This window comes from Myotis lucifugus, unplaced genomic scaffold (genome assembly GCF_000147115.1).
Source record: "Myotis lucifugus unplaced genomic scaffold, Myoluc2.0 scaffold_73, whole genome shotgun sequence".
Taxonomy (NCBI): domain Eukaryota; kingdom Metazoa; phylum Chordata; class Mammalia; order Chiroptera; family Vespertilionidae; genus Myotis; species Myotis lucifugus.
In genome coordinates, this window is record NW_005871121.1 from 421,556 (window position 1) to 438,988 (window position 17,433).

At 40.5% G+C, this 17,433-nt stretch overlaps 1 protein-coding gene and 1 pseudogene across 1 annotated transcript in view; one reads left to right on the plus strand and one right to left on the minus strand.

Moving 5' to 3' along the window:
• Positions 1–17,433, minus strand: part of SND1 (staphylococcal nuclease and tudor domain containing 1) — a 439,366-nt gene that overhangs the window by 229,243 nt on the left and 192,690 nt on the right. The gene's annotated exons all lie outside the window — the stretch shown is intronic.
• LOC102419300 lies at positions 2,992–5,265 on the plus strand (annotated as a pseudogene).

Consider the following 17,433-nt stretch of genomic DNA (forward strand, 5'->3'; position numbering starts at 1 on the left):
CCACACTCACCAGAATAATTGCTATATGTTTGTGTAAAAAAAATTGGCTGCTTGAAATGATTCTGCCACATAACCTTCATATTGCCCCGAGGATGGTTGAGTCAGGCTAATTGATATGTTCAAAATAAATTAAGCGAGGAAGCACTTGTAACACAAGGGCCTTTGCAAAGACTCAAAGTAGAAGACTTCCTTTCTCCTGAGCAATAATTTTTTTTTTTTGAGGGGATGGAGTGAGGGGAGAACCTGGCATTTTTTTCATGTTATTATTATCCTGCCACAAGACTCTACAGTAAATAAGCTAGCCCCTCTCTTCGAAAGAACATTGAAAATGCTTCCACTAAGAATAAGGAAGGCAACTGACACTGTCATCTCTGCCGTCAACGACAGCAGGACGTAGAGAGAAGCTGCCTGGAGGACTGAATTGCTGTGCGATACATGTCACCTCACGACACCGGTGTGAGAAAGAAACTAGGCTATTCTTAGGTTCTGCCTGGCACATAGTAAGCACTGTATGTGTTGGTGATCATTCTTCTTGTTGATGTCCATTATCAGTAACACGGGCCTAGTTGTGTTACTTCTCCTGGACTAAGCCACCTTGTTTATAAATGAGGGAGGTGGACTAGATAGCTTTGAACGTATCTTCCTACTATAAAATTCCATGACTCTATGAGAAGAAAAAATGTTCACAGTTTAGACATGAAGGAACTTGTTCTCAAAGAAAGCATCTTTTAGGAAATAGCTGAAAAGGTTGAACTTGACTTCACAAGTCCAGAGATTTGTCCAGTGGACAAAGCTGTCAGTGCAAATTCCCACTTCATATCCAGCTATCCTAGGAGGTCACCCTGTACTGATAAAGACGTCGAGTTCACCTCCTCGGCAGCGGTGCATGGCTGGGGAGAGCACCCATCCTTCCACAGCACTCAATCATGCACGCCACTGCAGAGGCAAAATTCATGGCTCCAGCAACAGTCCAGTGTTATCCAATATGCATGAAATCGAAGTTTTCATCATTTCCAATGGTCAAAGGCCAGTGAGTGTTAAATCCCAGACTACCAGGATTAATGAAGGAGTCATTAAAAACCCAGCATTAAATCACTTCTGTAGCTAATGCTGAGAATGATGTCTGTAATACATTACAAGGCTGATTAGAAAGAAACAAGGTTCAATTTAGAAATGAATTACCTGACTTAAAAAAAACCACAACACTGTTACATGGCTATCAGCAATTTTGTTATTACAAGGGGAAAGGGTGGGAAACATATAAATTATGTCATAATGGGAAATTATCAGAATCAGGGTGAATAACTTCCTAAAGATATAAGAGGGAGAAGGGAGTCCTGACACCATGATCAGATTTTCCTTGGTTTTCTGTTTTGTTTTAAATTGGGCTGGAGTGGGGGGAAGCGAGGGTAGCAAGTTTAATCTAGAAAAGTTTTAGAACAATTATAGTCTGATTAAAGTCCCACTATCCCTGCCAGATTCTAGGAATGAGCTGAACTCATTCTTCAAATCATGTTTTTTGGAGATGCCAAACAAAGAAGTACTGTACATTTTCCGAAAAAAACAACAACAAACTACTCAGCTATTAAAATTGAAGGTAAACTATGGCGAGGGCTGAATAAGGGGGAGGAGGTGAAGGTGAGTGCTAAAACCCTAATGAACTATCTTCTAATTCACAATAAGTAGTGTCTTATTGCCGAACGTAATCTATCAATGGGAAAAACAAAAGTCTTCAACAAATGCTCTAAAGATAAAGCATGGTGAAAAACATGGAACTGGCCCAAGCATGCCAGGCTGTAACCTACCAATACACTCCAATTTTCCTGAGTTTCTGAATGGGAAAAATACAGCCACCAGGGACTTCTACCTACTTTTTAAGGTCTAAGTCAGTGCACTAGTTGGAAAAGCAAATGCCACCAAGTAGATGCTCAGGTACAGAGAATCCCTTACAGGCAATGATTCTCACCCACAGCCTCTCAACAGGCAAAGGTCATTAATGCAGGGCAATGTGCAGAAAACAGTTCCAGTTCAAACAATGCAAACCAAAATAGAAATACTTCTTACTGACGTTCCTTCTCTGTCAGCTCACTATAAGGACAAGATTGGCACCTCTCCCTGAAAACAAGTCCTGAAGAGCAGGTGACATAACTCAAATCCCTGTGCATTATAATCAGGGGTGATATTCAAAATATTTAACATGATGGCACAGGTTAATTTGTTATACTCATGTACGCGAGCGGAATGTAAGCCCTGATTATAAACAAAGATGTGGGGGGAAAAGCAACAACAATAAAATAACCAACAGGGTCATAAATGGTGCTATATTTAAAAGGGCATCAACATGAAACAACAAATCACTTGAGGATATTAGTTTGGATTAGGCCCCAGGCATCAAAATACACATTATTAATTTCAGATGCATCAGTGTACACACAATAAACTATCAAAACACAATAAACTCTAGGGCTTCTTAGATATTTAACTATTGGCTTGAGTCTTTAATCTCCCCCCACAACTGGCATTTATTGAGTCTAACAAATGAATAAATTATACTTGAATTTCTTGGGTCCCCAAGAGTATTTAAAAGACAGTTTTGTTTAGTTACCAACACCAACCCCAACAACAAAAGACATTAAAACCTTTTCCTGCCCATGACTTCCTTTTAAGGAGGGCATTTTAAAACAGTAAGACAACAGTTACCCAACAGACAAAATCTATAAACTTGATAATTAGAGGTAAAATGAATACTAGATGTCTAAATTCAAAGCTCTCTCCAATGTTGTCCATTGTTCTCTCAGGTAAACAATTTAACTCAAGGTCATGTCAGGGGCTAATGGCAATGAGTCAACTGGTAGTTATCACTACTGTTTGGGTAAAATCTGACTTTGAAAATCTACAGACATCCAAGTAAACCTAATGTTTAGGATCAAGAGTTTGAGGAGGAAGGGTTACACAAAAGGAAAAACCTATAGCTACAGTTTAAAACCAGTGGGGCCCTCACTCGCTGCCGACGGCCTGCCTCGCCGCCCGCACGCCCTGCCGCTGCCCCGCAGAAATGCTTCCATTACACACAGTCCTTCGCCAGATGAGGCCCGTGTCCAGGGCACTGGCTCCTCATCTCACTTGGGCTTATGCCAAAGATGTAAAATTCGGTGCAGAGGCTCGAGCTTTAATGCTTCAAGGTGTAGACCTTTTAGGCCGATGCTGTAGCCGTTACTATGGGGCCAAAGGGAAGTACAGTGATTATTGAACAGAACTGGGGAAGTCCCAAAGTAACAAAAGATGGTGTGACCGTTGCAAAGTCCATCAACTGAAAAGATAAATATAAAAATATTGGCGCTAAACTTGTTCAGGATGTTGCCAATAATACAAATGAAGAGGCTGGGGATGGCACCACTACGGCTACTGTGCTAGCACGCTCCATTGCCAAGGAAGGGTTTGAGAAGATCAGCAAAGGTGCTAATCCAATGAAAATCAGGAGGTGTGATGTTAGCTGTCAATGCTATAATTTCTGAACTTAAGAAGCAGTCTAAACCTGTGACAACCCCTGAGGAAATAGCTCAGGTTGCTACAATTTCTGCAAATGGAGACAAAGAAATTGGCAACATAATTTCTGACGCAATGAGAAAGGTTGGAATGCCCTAACCGGTTTGGCTCAGTGGATAGAGCGTCAGCCTGTGGACTGAAGGGTCCCAGGTTTGATTCCAGTCAAGGGCATGTACCTTGGTTGCGGGCACATACCCAGTAGGGAGTGTGCAGGAGGCAGCTGATTGATGTTTCTCTCTCATTGATGTTTCTAACTCTCTATCCCTCTCCCTTCCTCTCTGTAGAAAATCAATAAAATATATTTTTTAAAAAAAAGGTTGGAAGGAAAGGCGTCATCACTGTAAAGGATAGAAAAACACTGAATGATGAATTAGAAATTATTGAAGGCATGAAGTTTGATCGAGGTTATATTTCTCCATACTTTATTAATACAGCAAAAGGTCAGAAATGTGAATTCCAAGATGCAAACGTTCTGTTGAGTGAAAAGAAAATTTCTAGTGTTCAGTCCATCGTACCTGCTCTTGAAATTGCCAATGCTCACCGCAAGCCCCTGGTCATAATTGCTGAAGATGTTGAGGGAGAAGCTCTCAGTACACTGGTTTTGAATAGGCTAAAAGTTGGTCTTCAGGTTGTAGCAGTCAAAGCTCAGGTTTTAGGGACAATAGGAAGAACCAGCTTAAAGACATGGCTATTGCTACTGGTGGTGCTGTGTTTGGAGAAGGACTGGCTTTCAACCTAGAAGACGTTCAGCCTCATGACTTAGGAAAAGTTGGAGAGGTCATTGTGACCAAAGATGATGCCATGCTCTTGAAGGGAAAAGGTGACAAGGCTCAGATTGAAAAACGTATTCAAGAAATCATTGAGCTAACAGTTAGATACCACAATTAATGAATATGAAAAGGAAAAACTAAATGAACGCCTGGCCAAACTCTCAGATGGGGTAGCTGTGCTGAAGGTTGGTGGAACAAGTGATGTTGAAGTGAATGAAAAGAAAGACAGAGTCACAGATGCCCTCAATGCTACCCGAGCTGCTGTGGGAAGGCATTGTTCTGGGAGGGGGCTGTGCCCTGCTTCGGAGCATTCCAGCCTTGGATTCATTAACTCCAACTAATGAAGATCAAAAAATTGGTATAGAAATTATTAAGAAAGAACTAAAAATCCCTGCAATGACCATTGCTAAGAAAGCAGGTGTTGAGGGATCGTCAATAGTTGAGAAAATTATGCAAAGTTCCTCAGAAATTGGTTATGATGCCATGCTTGGAGATTTTGTGAATATGGTGGAAAAAGGAATCATTGATCCAACTAAGGTTGTAAGAACTGCTTTACTGGATGCTGCTGGCGTGGCCTCTCTGTTAACAACAGCAGAAGTTGTGTCACAAAAATTCCCAAAGAGGAGAAGGACCCTGGGATGGGTGGGATGGGCGGCATGGGAGGAGGGATGGGAGGCGGCATGTTCTAGCCCTGGAGAGTGCTTCACCATCATCACTGAGGACCGAGAGGAAGCTCAGGGCATCTCCTCACCTATAACTTCAGAGAAGTCAGTTGAAGGAAGTGACTGAAGAAAGGGCTGGCTGATGTTCAAGAAAATCCCTCTAACCACCAGTTACTGGTTTCAGTTGACAACATACAATGGTTTACTGCTGTCATTGTCCATGTCTACAGATAATTTATTTTGTATTTTTGAATAAAAATACATTTGTACAATCCTGATAAGTGCAAGAGCCATGTACCAATGTACTGCTTTCAACGTAAATCACTGAGGCATTTTTACTATTATTCTGTTAAAATCAGGATTTTAGTGCTTGCCATCACCCGATGAGAAGTGAAGAAGCAGCCATTCTGTGGAGAGTAAGAATAATTGTGTACAAAGTAGAGAAATATCCAATTACGTGACCTTTGTGTAATAAAAATTTGTTTAAAGTTAAAAATAAATGAATAAATAAAAATAAAACCAGTGGGAAACTTTTGGCTTGACTGCTACTCCTTTCATCCCCAAACACACCCCTGTTAATGTTCCCTCTGATAGAACCTGAGAGCAGGTTGAAAGAAATTTTAGATTACTAAGCGATACATTAAGGAAACATAATATTAGCAGTACTGTTTATGCTACTTTCTCCTTCAAAAAGGCCAGATAAGGGCCTTAGGAAAGGAGGGTGAATGACTTGTCAGGTCACCCTATAAGTTGGAGGCAGAGCTAGAAATACCCATCACCCTATTATTACTCAAAACACCAATGCCAGGCCCTAACCGGTTTGGCTCAGTGGATAGAGTGTCGGCCTGCGGACTGAAGGGTCCCAGGTTCGATTCCGGTCAAGGGCATGTACCTTGGTTGTGGGCACATCCCCGGTGGGGAGTGTGCAGGAGGCAGCTGAATCAATGTTTCTCTCTCACTAATGTTTCTAACTCTCTATCCCCCTCCCTTCCTCTCTGTAAAAAATCAATAAAAAATATTAAAAAAAACAAAGAAACAAAACAACAATGCCAGGCTAATAAAACCGGAAGCTCCAGGGGTGAAAATCAATACTTTAAAACATCGAACACTATACCTACATTTTAAAGACAGGGCACCATTTTTTTTAAAGTGCCCTAGGTGGGTCTTATCACATAGTTTTTTTGAAAAACTGCCCACACAGAAGAGTTCAACTAACACGTTCTTCTTTTCCAGAATTTAAGGGCCCAAGATTGACCTAATGTAGCTTAAGGCCCCCAGAACCATAAATGTGTCAAAGAACCTGGCATTCCCCCAAAGACCAAGAACCTAAGAATTGTAGGTAGGGAATAAACCAAACTTTGGAACTGGTTCAGGATCAGCAAATTCATACCTATTGGTTCTACCAGTATTTAGGTAGCAGGAAGACAAGAAATCGATTGTGGGAGCAACCAGAGGGAACATGCCTCATCTTTGTCTCTTCAGAATAGAACTGCGAGTTCCGTGCTGCATTTTCTAGGCAGCTGTGATGACAAGAGCCCCCTCCAAGCTGTAGGCACCACTTGGGAGGGGGAGTTCTCCGCCTCCCAGGGGAATAAAGGACACACAAGCAAACTCGTGGCCGTGATGACAAAACTAGGCCTACGTATCCATTTTATTATTAGCCTGACATTAAACACCACTTAAAAACAAAACAAAACTACCCACCCACACAAACACACACCCCAAGGCAGAAAATTATATAATGGCATCTGGAATGATTTGCTCTGACAGTGAAAGTAGAACCAGACGTATCAGAGAGGTCTGCAAAGACCAAAATGGGGGCGGGGTAGCCCCAGAGAGCCATGTTCACATACTCAATAGTTCAGGCAAATGCTTTGTTTAGAGGAAGGAGCTCAAAATAATGCTCTGGATTCTGGAAGGCTGCCATTCTACTCTGAGAAATTCTGAGCCACTATCAACTGGAAGAATAACTCCCTGTTCTTATACCAAGCCCAATCATTCTAGATAAATCAGAAGAAAATTGTTTTGGCACAGGTTGCTTCTTGGGGTGGAAACTCAAGATAAGTTTCTCATATTGGTCAAAAAGGAAAAAGGGGCCCAGTAAGAAGAATTCCACCACCTGCCCCATTATAGTTTATGGACCACGACCAGCCAGCTGGCACCACAGGAACATAGCAAGCCGTGTTTTTGTTCCCCAGAATCCATTAGCAATTGGACCAAGACCAATGTCAGTGTGGCAAAGGTCTATGTGGCAGCTACTTTCACTGCATAAACAAAGTATAGAACCTCTGCAGGTGAAAACACTAGACATGAGTCTCCACCTATAAAATTAAGTTTAAAAAAATACGTTTTCAGGTAGTCAACATTTTTCATAAAATTTAGAAGCCATAATATTTTTCACTCAATGATTCATCGCTCAATTTTAGGCAACAAATGAGCCAAATTAAAAAGGTCAAGGGTTTTGTTATTTCTTATTCTCCACTTTCCTTTATGTCAACTCTCACTCAATGATCAGATCTCTCTCCACTGCCACAGGCTGCAGTAGGTGACACAAGAAGAAACCGTTTCAGAGGGAGGTTTTTGAGAAAGTGGTGACAAGAATAAATGCTTTACATAGTTGTTTCTTCACTTAAAAAAAGGAAAAAAAAAGGTGACTTTGCAATCAAAGTCAAGATTATTTTTTTTGGAAGGAGGAGGGATGACAAGAACTGTAGTATAGCTGCCCTTGCTACTGAACTGATACGTAAAATCACAATTTTAACACAATGGAAGCTCACATTAAGGCAACAGCCTGGTGAATCACAGTTGATGTGTAAGCAGATGTATCAGAAAGCCTTACGGCTCCATGTAAAATCCACACTGTAAACCTGATGGAGGGCAGTCCCAAGTTTCCTCTACCCTTTACGACAGTCATGCTATTAGACATCTCTGCATACTTGCATACATATTGACCTCCAAGGTCCAAATAGTCCCTAAATCCCTCCAAGTTCCACTTGTTGTAAACACCTTTTTACTGATAGCACAAAAATTCGCAAAGGCCTCACAACGAAAAGGGTTGTTCTCTACGTTCCACGGAGAATGATTTCAGTAAGACTTTAAGGTGGGGGCACAGAAGAGCACTTCCTAAGACACTTGAGTAGCGCTCTGCCTTTTCAGATATACAGACAGGAAGTAGAGAGGTAGAGATCACTAACTACAGCAAGTATATCCATGTAGGTTGCTTGCTACATACCTCTTGGTTTGAAAGATATTCAATATGTGGCTTTTAATGAGGGATAAATTGTGTGCCTATTCAGTGGTAAATGTGTGTTAAACTTCTTGAAACATTACAAATTACTCATGAAAATCTATTACTTCTACCTTTATGCAAATACTTTCCAATCATTACTGTGTTAACATAGTATACATTCAATATTTAGTGGAAAAATGGATGTAATTTAGCCATCATGACAATTTTAAAAGTGAGAAAAGAGATAAATCCAAACCAAAGTGCCTGCTATGAAACAATAAAAATGAACTACTACTATAAAAACTAAGCCATAATCCAATGGGGCATTTTTGTTTTGTTTTTTAATTAACCTTTGGACATTTCCTATATCTTATTTAAGCTAATACTTAGAACATTCTGTGAGGGAGCAGTATTATCAGTGGACGAATTTGGCCAGGGGGTAGTGAGAAGAAAAAGAAGAGACTGAAATATAAAAATATTCAAGAAAAATTCTTACAAAAGGAAAGGTTTGAGCAAAAAGAAGTAACTAAAGATGTTGAGGAGAGGACAAAGAGAAAGGACAGAAGTGACCACTGGATCTGAAATAGGTCAAAGGTGACCAGGCTGATTTCAGTACTTGATTGATTTGTCTTAGTGACTAAAGCTAAACATTTAAGATGCATAGCACATTTTATCTCCACAACAGCTTGAGATTGTTATTTCTTACACAAGAAAAAACAAAGGCCCAAGATTACACAGCTATTTAGGAGTAGAGCTGAGGTTTTACCTCAGGTCTGCTCACCTCCAAAGCCTACCTTAGAAAAAATCCACAGAATCTAAACATCCAAGAATAGCTTGCCTTAGACTTCACCTCAACAGTATGCCAAGTGGTTAGTGTTCTCATTCCTAAATTCGTAAAAAATAACCAGTCTTCAAAAGGAATACCCTCCAAATAACAGCTATTATATTAGCATGAATAAATAATGGGTAGTTCTACCCTATTTTCTAAGCTTTTAAAAATGTTACTCTAATTTTTATTATTCTTTTTAAAATTCACTCAGTATGAACTGGAGCAAATCCCTGTCAAGGAGCATCACTACTGGGAAATAGAAAAATCTATAAAAACGCCAGTTTTATTTCCCTCTATCACTTGGTACTGTGCTGGCCACAGGAACTGTAAAGAGAAAGGGGCTGAGAAATGGCACAAAAAAGATAAAGAATTTTTGCTTACTAGTAACTACATCAAACGTCCCCTTTCCTTATCACATCAACTGCACTATCCAAAGGAATAAAGAAAGAATGCTCGAGGGAGGTAAGAATGGCAGACTGAGAATTTATGTCCACATGACATCCTTTACAAGATCCTACTGAAATGACAGGAAAGAAAGATATGGACATGAATAAAAAGCCCTAATGGTGTTAAAAAAAAACACCAAGAAAGTGTGTTAACAGCATATCAGAAAGTTTGCACAAATCCTGAAAGACATAAAGCAGATGGTATGAGATTGGGGGGAGACGTAGGGGCACCTCAAGGACCTTTATCGAGAAATACAAAGCACCACAGTGAGTAGGCTTTGGGGACATCATCTGACCAATTGATCAGGAAGACCTGGGCTAGCCAGCCTCTCTCTGGTCCCTATGATGCCCACAGAGGTGCTAAGAGGGTTTTGACCCTTAGCAAAACTCCAAGAAATACTCTACCAGCAAGTACAGCACAGACATTTCTTTGATTGCATATGTTTCTATTGATTTAAAGGAGAGGGAGGGAGAGAAAATCAATGATTAGAGAGAACTATTGATTGGCTGTCTCCGGCATGCCCCCTACTGGAGATCAACCCTGAAACCGACGCATGTGCCCTGACTAGGAATCGAACCCTGACCTCCAGGTTCACAGGTCAATGCTCAACCACTGAGCACACCGGCTGGGCAATTGCATTCTTTCTATGTGTGTTCCTGAATCGGTGACATTCACAAAAACACCAACAAAACCCCCTAAACAAATAGGACTTTAAAGAAGAGCCGGGTCATGGGAAGACCACTTAAATGCTATGGAACTTTCTAGCCTAAGCACCAGCAAAATTAACCTCGGCTCACAGTTAAATCTCCACTGGCAGAGTAGCCTTTACCCTGGGGCTCTCACGCTTCCTCCTCCTTCCAGATGAGGTAGTAGAGGGCTTTGTTTCCAATAGAGACCATTTTAATTAAAACATAAAATCTGATCCAGGGTGTAGCCTTTCATCACTAATCCACTGTTTTAATACAGGAGGAGTGTCTTCACAGCTTTTTCTACTGCACTTGCAGGTTGCTAGTCAGCGTAACCGCAGAAAACTATAGAGCAAAAAGCACAAAGCTTCTTAAAGCCACTAAAGCAGTCATGACTTAAACTAAAGGAAGCTACTGTGATAGATTTCTCAACTTCACATTTTCAGATTTTTCTTTAGCTATTGCTAAAGTTTCTCCCTTTAAGTCTCTTATTATTTCAATACTGTAGTGTATTTGGGAATTAAAACCAACATGACTTCAACTTTATACCAGTGAGATTCCCCAAATTCCCAATGTCATATGAGATGGTTATATGAGATACTTCAAAGCAATATATGTAATAGAACAGAGGGTAGGTGATTCATCTGGGGAAGGACCTTAGATGGAGTTTGTATCCTGAAAGAAAAGCAGAGCAATAGCTTTTGAGACAGAATGGGCCAAGTACATCACAGGTCCTACCCCTGCCCCCCACGTCCTATGCCAACCCAGTGAGATACACTAAAGCTGGCTGAGGAAACCCCCTGTGCTGTGACAATTTTAGTCAGGTCTGCAATTTGCCTGCTTCCTCTGTGTTCCAGGTCCAGACACTTTCAGGACCAAATATAGAGACTGCCTTTGATATTTCCTGCTGCCAACTCAAATCTGGTCCTTCCTTCACACAAAAATACTTGAGAACTTATGAATAAAAAGAAACAACAGAAACAAAGAACAACTGGTCATGGGGAAACAGATAATTCAATGGAAGAGGGTGGTGTGTTTTTTATTTTTAAAGAGTATTCTCAGAGATATCAGAGAAAATACTGTATTCAGGATGCTATTACAATAGAACACTTAAAAAAGAAAAATTTTAAATATAAGTGCTGAAATTTTTTAAAAAATTTGAATGAGCAAGAGAACAGTCTCTATAAATTTCATGAGGACACAAATCATTTCACTTTCAGTACTACCAATATATTTCTAATGCCTAACACAGTGCTTAGTACATACCAGACATTCTATGAATTACTTCATAAATGAACTAAGTAAATGAGTGAGTGAGATGAAAGAGACCAGGAATGCATGAAAATGAGTCAATATGCATGGCCGTCTGGCTAAGTGAGCAGGAAAATAATGTTGAAGACATCTCCTTGAATGTAGAAGAAAAATGTAAAGGAGATCTTTAAAACAAATGGAAGAAAAGTTAGAGATATGAAGCATAAGATACAATATATTGATAGAATTTCCAGAGTCAGAGGCAAAAGTGAGAAAAAGAAAATAATCCAAGCAAAAAAAGGGAAAAAAAAAATCTCCTTGAGTTGAAGACATGGGTGTTCAGATTTAAAAAGCAAATTAAGTATAGGTTTGTTTTGTTGTGTGTTTTTTTTTTTTTGGGGGGGGGGGGGGAGAATGGTGGTGGAGTATGTAGATGTTGCATAGATACGCTCCCAGGAACAAAATGGAATTACAACTAAAATACAGAAAAACTTCCTGAATAATCAACCAAAAACTCGCTAGAAAGAACCCAGATAACCAAGGACCGAAAGTGGAGACTGCATAGAGGCTGTGAAAATACAATCTGTCAGCCCTAACCGGTTTGGCTCAGTGGATAGAGCGTAGGCCTGAGGACTGAAGGTCCCAGGTTCGATTCCGGTCAAGGGCATGTACCTTAGTTTCAGGCACATCCCTAGTAGGGGGTGTGCAGGAGGCGGCTGATCGATGTTTCTGACTCTCTATCCCTCTCCTTTCCTCTCTGTGAAAAAATCAATAAAATATATTTTTTTAAAAATACAATCTGTCAGAAAATGTGTCTTCTAATCATATTATGTAACACTGTTTTCTTCTGAAATGCGTTTACTTTGATTTTTCAAACTAATAAGCATTTTCAGTGCATTTTAAAAAAAGCCAATTGAGTATAAAAAATAAACATCACCAATAAATATTTTAATAAAATTTCAAGAAACAACAAATAAACAACATTTCCAGAGCCAGAAAAGCTTTCAGAGTCAAAAAGAACAACTTTCTGAGATATAATGGCAACTGCACATGAAAATGTGCAAAAAGGAAAATGATAGACATACAGAGAGAAACACACACACAAAGAGAATTAACATTTATATGGGGGTTTAACAACACAGCACTCTTTTCTAGAGATTTAATCACTCTACCATACTTCTTGGTCCAACAGTAACACTCACACAATTATAACTGCTATTGGGGTGGGTGTGGCTTAAATTTTCAGGACCAATTTATACGTAAAACTTAGAAGTCAATTATAGTGACAGTGGAGAAATGCAATAACTAACATAAATCTGACAACAGTAAAACTATAACATTTTTAAAAGGAGGGGGTAAAGTGTAAGCATCAAATTTCCTAATACTTTTGCTATAAAGTTAATCAAAAGCAGAATAACTGAAAATTATAAAATTCACTATAATATAACAAAATTAGGGGATAAAGAGTGTAGGTAATAGTGTAAATACTCATCTTTAATATAAGCTAGTAAATAGATACTGTTTAGAGCAAAAAATTTAAAAATCAGTAGAGTCAATTTATAAAGTTACAAGGATAATCATCGAAAAAAGTGAAAGGCAGACAGTGTTAGGAAGCTGGCGTCCGTGCCTCTGCCAGGTGAGGCAGGTGGACGCGTAGCAGGATGGGTACCACCGTGAACTGTCAGGATTCATAGAGCTCTATCAACACTGAATGGCCCACGAGCTGTCATATGTGGTGGAAAAGGACAGATGGGCTCCAGTGGGCAATCACGTGAGCATTTTATTTTGTCTACTCAGAGGTTAAGTTACTGCCTCATAAGAAAAATAAAAATACTAGAAGGATTATCTTTCATTTATATTTTAACCTGTTTCTAAGTGGTAAAGTCTCTAAAAGTCCCCGCGAAAACCTGAAGAGAAAAGAACCTTTGTAGGCACTGTTTAAATAAAGTCACTTATGTTTCTTAGAGCAAAAAACAAACTAACAAAAATCTACATAAACACGGCTCTGTGGGTGGCAAGGACAATGAATACCCACAGGACTCCTGAGCAAAGAAACGCTGAGAACTGCAGCCAGGAAAGCCTTACCACTCAGAACCATCTTTGTTCACTGCTATATTCCCAGGGGCTGGCACATAGTAGGTGAACAACGAGTATTTGTTGAATGAATAAACAGATAAGTGAATTGTTATAGTAGGCAGCTATAGAAGCAGCAACCTGTCCTTTGTCTGGGCCCAGTACTTCACTCAGCCACTCTGAGTGCTCACTGAAATCAGAATGAATGGACAGCATTTTTAGTTTTTCAAACAAGGCCTCTGAGATTATTTTGAATATACTTATCTGTATCTCTAAACATTCCAGAATGTTCCTCCCTTCCGATAAGCTCCCCTTATCTGGAGAAAACCTTCACTTTCCCCCAGGCCCGCCATGTTATATACTTTGGGAAACTGAAGAAAGGGAGCTTCGGAAGGATCAGCTCAGAAAATATTAAGCCACCCAATGCCTGACACTATACTCAATTAATATTAAAAAAATAAAGAAAAAGGAAAGAAAGATGAGTACATGGTGCTCAGCAAAGGATTCTGCTGATTGGTACCTATGAACCGAACCAAGGGTTCCACTATGAAAAACTTAATTGAACTTCGATATAGACATGATGGTAATACAAGAATCTGAAACCAAGAGGTCTTTAAAGAAATAAGACTTGGCTGCATGGGTAGACAACCACAAAATACTTGAATAAGAGAGCTCAGTCTGAAACTAACTAGTGTTTCCCTGACTCCCACCCTGAACCCTTAGCAAAAGCCATGTTCCTTCTCATAGCACTTTATGGGACCAGTCTCTTAAAATGACAGCTATATACTAGCAGGAGATAGGTGATGTTGTTCAACTAATTCCTCCCAGGGTATTCTAAACTAATTGCCACAGAGACTTGCAAAGGCTTCAAAATGGTAGACATGCATACTTCTACCACTCAAAACAGCAGAAGTAGCATAATTATTATAAACCAAGCTGCCTATGACTTCCAGAAAACAACCTAAGGTGCTCTTTTGCGGGGGGTGGGGGGCATGGTGATTATGATTTAAGGTGGGGATGGGCCTTATGCTGGAGTATTCTTTTTCTGTCTAAGTAGGGAAATATTCGGGGGGGCGGGGGAGGGCACTAAATTTGATTAAATGTAACCAATAAATCTATAGAGAAAAGGGTTGGTTATTACCCAGATCCTACCTGTTGGCTGAGCCACTGGCATTAATATTGTCTCTGTACTTCCTCAGGAGTCAAAAAAGTACTTTCAGTAAGAACACTAGGCCAGAAAATAGAGTTTCTTCTTATGTTTAGCTAGAATGTCAGATATTAACATGTTTTAAAATTTGAAAACTCTGATAGGAGTTTTGGCCTGACAGTGAAAGCCTCAAAGCTAGGAGCTCAGGACAGAAAAGCTGGGGACTGCATGACACGTATTCCCATTGTGCTGAGAAAAGCCAAACTGGGATTATAAAAGAGTATCGTAGAAGGACAAGACTTAACTTCATGCTCAGTCACTAATATAATAGCTGAGGAAAGAAGTTATCACTGAAGACTGGAACCTGTGAAAAAGAAAGCAGCAGCAAAAGAATTCATTTCCTTGTAAGTTTAATAGTCTGGTTTATATAAATACTAGAGGCCAGGGCACAAAATTCGTACACTTGGGCGGGGAAGGGGGGGGGTTCCCCTCAGCCTGGATAGCAAGAGGGCTCGGGCCAGGCCAAGGGACCCCACTAGTGCACGATGGGGCCTGGGAGGGAAGCGGGAGGTTGGCCAGCAGGGGAGGGACCACGGGAGGGCTCCAGGCTCGCTCAGTCCCGATTGGCCAGACCCCAGCAGCAAGCTAACCTACTGGTTGGAGCACCTGCCCCCTGGTGGTCAGTGTACGTCATAGCTAGCAGTTGAGCAGCCTTAACATATCATTAGCATATTATGCTTTGATTGGTTGAATGGCCAACCAGATGACCAGACACTTAGCATATTAGGCTTTTATTATATAGGATAATAAAGACAAGCTCTATCATGAAGAACCCAAAGAGACACAAAGGAAGTTCATAAAGATGGCTTTGAGTCTGCTGGAAGACAATCCTTAAACAAAGAGGGAACTAAGATGTCCAAGCCCAGTAGAGCTTTGACACCATCTCTGCTAGCAAGGCCCCAAACTACAAGCAGCATCAAGGGGAACTGCAATCAGTGGCTTTTCATGGATAATGGGGAGTGGGGGGAAGGGGAAGCAGAGATGGGCAATGCAGGGGACCAGCAGATTGAAATAATGTTTCCAGTAGCACTGTTACAAAAAACAAATCACCTCCCCAAAAAAGTGACCTAGTGCAGTAAATGGGCATTTCCTAATTGTGCCTACTCCATAGTTCCATCTCCGGCATTCACTTTCCGAAAATGGGCCATGTCTATTATCTCCTACTATTGTGGAATGCTTCACATAACGGAAAGCATTGGGGAAATACCTTAGTGACACTATATCTACTGGGTGTGTGACAATTTTCCAGGAATAGGGTTTTGGGGTGGTGTTAATTATAAGTGTGTATGTGTGAGGCTTGACCCTAAGTTAAGGTGCCCCTTTATATATGTGAACAAATTTTCTTTCAACACTTTTCTTTGCAAATGTGATATGCAGTAAGACATGAGCAACCAGTTAACGGATTACATAGGTTTGCAAAATTGGAGCTCAAAGTAATTGAGAAGTCCAGCACAAGTAAAGGTCACCCCAGAAAAATCTCACTCTTCAAAAAGGCTCTGGCAATAACGAAAGAATGAGATTTTAATCACTGGAGCTAATTACATGGAAGACTAAATCACAAGAAGAGTTATTTAAGTGTCTTAAATACAATAAAAAGTAATTAACAGGAAGTGCCATCTTGACAGCTTCACGTCACAAACGGCATAATAGGATCAGCTAATTCCCAACCTGGGAGCCAAAGAATGAGGAACAACTCAAAGTTTGATCTTTTTACTTTTTTACTTAAACTGCTTTGATTAGCAAATAACAACTCTTGCCAACTCCACAGTGAAGTTATTTTAAAAAATTTAATCTAGTAGAGGAATGATGAACCTCATTTTCATTGATTCCCCAGAGGGCAAGAGATGGGGAGTTGAAGACTATGTCACACCAGACTCCCTTCCAAACATCAAGAGGAAAAACAGAATGATCAGACTGAACCCTATGGAGGATATAGGCCTGTGGCTGGCAAACTGCGTCTCGAGAGCCACATGCGGCTCTTTGGCCCCTTGAGTGTGGCTCTTCCTAAGCCTTAGGAGTACCCTAATTAAGTTAATAACAATGTACCTACCTATATAGTTTAAGTTTAAAAAAATTGGCTCTCAAAAGAAATTTCAATCGTACTGTTGATATTTGGCTCTGTTGACTAAAGGGTTTGCCGACCACTGATATAGGCAATTCACACACTTGGGCATCTGAAATACATTTAAAGATCTGCTTTGAAATAACCTGTTAAGAGTCTCCATCTCAGCTGCTTGTCTTTCTCATTCCCCTGGAACAGGGGTCCTCAAACTATGGCCCGCGGGCCACATGCGGCCCGCCGAAAACATTTATCCGGCCCGCCGGGTGTTTTTGCCGCCGCTGCCTATCCTGCTTAGCATCCGACTCGTCCCCGGGCCCGCAGTGCGCATGTGTGGAATGTCTGAGGGACAGTGAACTGGCCCCCTGTTTAAAAAGTTTGAGGACCTCTGCCCTGGAATCAGCAGCTTGAGGGAAGCTCTTCCAGAGCCAGACAATCCCAGCTGATCTCTCAAATAACAGGAAAGCCACTAGATCTACAAAGGCCTATATGTAGGTGGGTAAGCCAACAGATGATGACAGACATAATTTAGATTGGCTTGCTTCTTAATTCTACAGCATTTCTACAAGCTTGGACAAAGCCTGTCTTTGAAAGAGGCAATGCATTACTACAAAAGCTCTTCTAACTAAACTTCCCTTAACTGACCTGGACTTTCTATAACTCACTCAATCTAT